General features: G+C 39.7%; 1 non-coding gene across 1 annotated transcript; it reads left to right on the top strand.

The window, feature by feature from the left end:
• The first annotated feature begins 402 nt into the window (after nt 1-402).
• On the top strand, nt 403-510 carry LOC112752614 (small nucleolar RNA R71). Its single transcript, XR_003177041.1, has one exon. It is a non-coding gene; the product is annotated as a small nucleolar RNA R71 (small nucleolar RNA).
• The last annotated feature ends 4,684 nt before the right edge of the window (nt 511-5,194 follow it).

The raw sequence follows: 5,194 nt of genomic DNA, 5'->3' as shown, positions 1-5,194 counted from the left end.
TTCCTGTTGGAGTTGCGGGCATTCATCAGTATAATGGCTATAATCAGCACAAATTCCACAAACTCTCTGTGGGACTAACTGTTGGTTTTGCTGTGCTGGAGAAAATTGAGCTTGCTGAACTTGTTGTTGATTCAATTGCATCTGCTTCAGCAAGTTGGTCATCTCACAGATACTCTGAGTTAGAGCAGCAGTCTCTCTGCTAGAGGATACTTCTGCAACGGCTTTTGAACGACCTTGCTTCTGTCTGTGGTTCCTAGTGGATTCAGCTAAGTTGCTGATCAATTGCCATGCCTCATCAGTGGTCTTGTACTTCTTCATAGACCCATTGCTAGAACTTTCCAATGTGGTTTTATCTTGGGGCCTCATGCCCTGTGTGACATAACTGAGTAACACTATCTTGTCAATCATGTGGTGGGGGCATGCTTCCAGAAGATTATTGAAGCGCTCCCAATATTCAAAGAGAGTCTCGTTGTCATCTTGAACAATATTGGAAATATCTTTCCTTAGTTTATCAGTAACTTCAGATGGAAAGAATTTCTCCAAAAATTCTTTTCTGAGCGTATCCCAGTTGGATACATTTGCTAGGGGTTGAGTGTAGTACCACTCTCTTGCTTTTCCCTCAAGAGAAAATGGGAAAGCTTTCAGCAAAATTGAAGTTTCATCTGTACCATCTCACCTGACAGTAGAACAGGCTGCCTGAAAATCTCTCAGGTGCTTGATAGGCTCTTGAGCGGGTAAGCCATGAAACTTGGGCATCAAATTGAGCAGTGCGGTCTTTATTTCAAAATCTGTATCCACTGCTGGGTGATGCGCTTGAAACAGTTGCATTGTAAAATTAGGGGCTCCTTCCTCCTGGATGGTAACTCTCCTAGGTTCTGCCATGTCTTCTGCACGTGAATCAATCGAATCAGTAGAACGGGAGCTGGTTTCTTCCTCAAGTTCACTTTCAGATCCGCCCTCGGAGCGGGCTAACTGACGCCGAGCTCGCCTTATTCGTGAAATAGTCCTTTCAATTTCAGGATCGAATATTAGCAAGCGCAGATCAGGAAGTGAACGCGTCATTTGACGAAAGAAACAGACAGCTCATAGTAGCAAAATAAAATAAAATGCAAATAAATAAATTATAATTAATAACTTTAGCACTCTATTGCAACTCCTCGGCAACGGCGCCAAAAATTGATGCGGGCAGAAATTGGTGAATTAAAAATTATTAGAATATATGTGTTGCAAGTATAGTTCTTAACTCGCCAGAAATCCAGTGCTCAATTTAGAAAGGTGTCACAGAAAATTGAAATTTAAAATACTGGGAGTATGAATCCCAGGTCGTCTCCCAACGAGTTGCAGGAAAGGGTGCTATTTTATTAATCAGATGTTTTTGAAAAGGGTTGAGTTGAGTAAACAGGAAATTAAACTGATGAAATTGAATAATGTAAATAAAAGCCTTGACTGGGAGTTGATTACATGGAAGCCCTATTCATGATGGAACATTCTTAAGATTAGTTGACAATTGAGAGTTATTCTGTTTAGTTATCATTTACTAAGTAAGGGAAGGTAAAACAAATTGGAATTCTGTTCTATTCACAAGTCCCAATCCACTCTGGGGAGGATTGGTGTCAGGAATTAGAAGGCAATCCAATAATAACCCAATTACAAACTTTCTCTTGAACCTTCCAACTCAAGGGTTCTTATCACTCAACTCCCCATCAAGTTAGGGAACTACTCACTCATTGTAAAGGTAAAAGTCGTAGCATATGAAAAGGAATTAAAGAAAGACATTGTAAATAAAAATTAAAATTAATCAATTTAAAATAAAAGTGATCCTTGTATTAAATAATCCTAAAAATATTCCAATGGTAAAATTAAACAAAGCAAGGAACATGGAAGAGTAAGCCAAGTAAAGAAAACGAACTAGAATGACGAAGTCTTGATGAGGTAATAACTCTTCTCAATATCCCAATGCAAAAGCTAGAGAAACTAAAATCCTAAGAACTATGAATGTGTAGAGAGAAAACCTAGAGGAGGAGTAAAACTAGATCTAAAACTAAAACTATGTAGAATAAATGTTGTTCTTGGTTTCTGCATGTTCTCTGGCTCTAGTCTGATGTTCCGGGCCAAAAACTGGGTCAAAATAGGGCCCGAAATCACCCCTAGCAAATGTGCAAATTATGCAGGTCGCGCACGTCACGCGATCGCGTCGCTCATGCGGACGCGTCATTCGCGTTTCTACTTTACCACGCGGACGCGTCGTCCATGCGGCCGCGTCACTCGTGCTGTTCCATCCGTGCGGTCGCATCATCCATGCGGCCGCGTCGATGCAAATTGCTCTTTTTCGCGCGGTCGCGTCGTCCATGCGGTTGCGTCGCTTCTCGCTGGTCATCTCCTCAATTTCTTATGTTCCTTCCATTTTTGCTAGCTTCCTTTCCAATCTCCAACTCATTCTTGCCCTATAAAGCCTGAAACGCTTAACACATAGATCACGGCATCGAATGGAATAAAGGAGAAGTAAAATGTATAATTAAAAGTCTCTAGGAAGCAGTTTTCACTCATGTAATAATTTTAGGAAGGAAATATAAATGCATGCTATATTAATGAATAAGTGGGTCAGGATCATGATAAAACCACACAATTAAACACAATATAAACCATAAAATAGTGGTTTATCACTCTTCCTGAGTGATGGCTTCTGTTTCCACCTTCTTCCCACTTCTCAATGTGATTGCTTTACACTCCTCCCACTTTATGGCTTTTCGTGTGTCCCTTGGGTTGTCTTCAGTGGTACTAGGGAATGCTCGCTTCTCACCTATCTCTGTGGTTTATTTAGCCATTTGTCCCATTTATCTTTCAAGATTTTTCATAGATGCATCCTGGTTTTTGAGTGTCAGGGCTTGATCTTGTCTTGCCATCTCTTGAGTCTTGATGAGTTTCTCTATTAACATCTCTAAGTTAGAGATCCTCTGAGAGTCTGGATGTGGTTGCATGGGAGGTGATGGTTGCTAGTGGAGGTTGTTTGGAGCATTGAGGTGATTATTTTGTGAGTTGAATGGAAGTGTGGAAAAGTTATTTTGGTGAGTTTGTGAGTTGTTATGAGGTGGATGATATGTGTTTTGTGAGTTTTTGTATTGGTTAGTGTTACTGGATGAATGATTTTGGTTGTTTGTGTTGCGGGAGTTGTTGGAATTGTGGTTTCTCTGCCATGAATTTTGATTGTCACCCCATCTCAGGTTGGGGTGATTCCTCCAAGATGAGTTGTATGTGTCACCATGGAAATCATTTTGAGAAGAATTTGAGGTATTATGCATATATTGAACATGTTCTTGTTGCTGCTCAACATTGCTCGCTTCATCTTGACCCCATTCATTTGAAGGTTGATTTGTTGTGCTCACTGAAGCTAGTTAGAGGCCATCTATTCTCTTAGCCATCATTTCTATTTGTTGCTGGATTTGTTGGTGCATCAACTTGTTTCGTGCCAAGATCGTGTCTACTCCTTCTAATTCCAACACTCCCTTCTTTTGAACGGGTTGGCGTTGCCTCTGATGAGCATAGAAGTATTGGTTATTTGCCACCATGTCTATGAGATTCTGGGCTTCCTCGGCTGTCTTCATCAATTGTAGCGAGCCTCCTGCAGAGTAATCCAGGGACTCTTGAGACTTTAGAGTTAACCCTTCATAGAAATTTTGAAGTCTATCCCATTCAGTGAACATCTCAGGTGGACATTTCCTAATCAGAGCTTTGTATCTTTCCCATGCCTCATACAATGATTCCCCATCCATTTGAGTGAATGTTTGCACCTCCGTCTTCAACCTGATGATCCTCTGAGGTGGATAGAACTTAGATAGGAATTTATTCACCAAATCATCCCAAGTGTTGATGCTTTCTTTGGGAAATGTCTCCAGCCATTGAGATGCTTTGTTCCTCAAAGAAAATAGGAACAACAGTAGCTTGTAACTATCTGGATGCACACCATTTGTCTTGATAGTTTCACATATTCTTAGGAAGACAGATAGGTGTTGATTTGGATCCTTAAGGGGAACTCCTCCATAGGAAGAATTGTTTTGCACCAGAGTGATGAGTTGAGGCTTCAATTCGAAGTTGTTTGCATGAACATTGGGAGTGAGTATACTGCTCCCATAGTGTCTTGGATTTGGGAACGTGTAAGAGGCTAGAACTCTCCTTTGAGGTGGGTGGTTATTCTTGGCAACTCCCTCTGGAGGGTTATGCGAATTGCCCTCCATGACTTGGTCTTCTCCTTCTGAATCCTCCTCACCAATTATCCCTTTTCCTGTTGCTTCTCTTCTTAAGCTTCGGAGGGTTCTCTCGTCTTTAGGATCAAATCTCCTTGCCTCTGACATACACAAACACACGCCAACCAACAACATAATTGAAACACTCTATTGCTAGAGTGAAGTTAAAGTTAGCAAAACAAAATATCAAACAGTTAGTGGGCTATAACAAAGAAAAGAAAAATGCTTAATCTAAACTTCCATTCACTTAATCATTGTTAATCTTTGCCAATCCCCGGCAACGGCACCAAAAACTTGATACGCGAAAATTTAAATATTAACGCGCAACCGGCAAGTATACCGGGTCGTATCAAGTAATAAAACTCACTAAGAGTGAGGTCAATCCTACGGAGATTGGTAGATTAAGCAACTTTAGTTAAACGGTAAATTTAGTCAAGCAAACATGGTTTTGATTTCATGAGATTTGTGATTTTTGAACATAATTGCAAAAGTTTAAATGGCAAGGAATTTAAAGAACTAGAATAGAGAAAGAAAATAAAAGTGAATAACTGAAACTTAAAGTGCAAGAAACTTAAATGACATTAAAGATAAATTGCAAGAAAGTAAAGATTGCAGAATTTTAAAGAGCAGAAGAGTAAATTGCAAGAAATATAGAAACAGAATGTAAATGGCAAGAATAATAAATTGCAAGAATGTAGAGGAGAATTGGGTAGTGAGTATTCAAAGAACTAAAGAACAAAAGAGATGAGAATTAATGATGGAGAGATCATTAGGGATCAGAGATGTAAATTTTCATGAATTGATGTTACTCAATTCCTTCTCAATCATGGGTATAGATCCATGGCGGAATGTGAATAATTGAATTCCAATCTCTTGGCAATTCAATTTCTCTTCAACACAATCAATTGCCACTCTCATGATCTAATTGGTCATGAGAAGAGGTGAAGTTTAAT

The sequence above is a fragment of the Arachis hypogaea genome, chromosome 15 (genome assembly GCF_003086295.3).
Source record: "Arachis hypogaea cultivar Tifrunner chromosome 15, arahy.Tifrunner.gnm2.J5K5, whole genome shotgun sequence".
In the NCBI taxonomy this organism is placed as follows: domain Eukaryota; kingdom Viridiplantae; phylum Streptophyta; class Magnoliopsida; order Fabales; family Fabaceae; genus Arachis; species Arachis hypogaea.
Note: the sequence above shows the minus strand (reverse complement) of the source record. Positions and strands in the feature narration are given on the sequence as shown.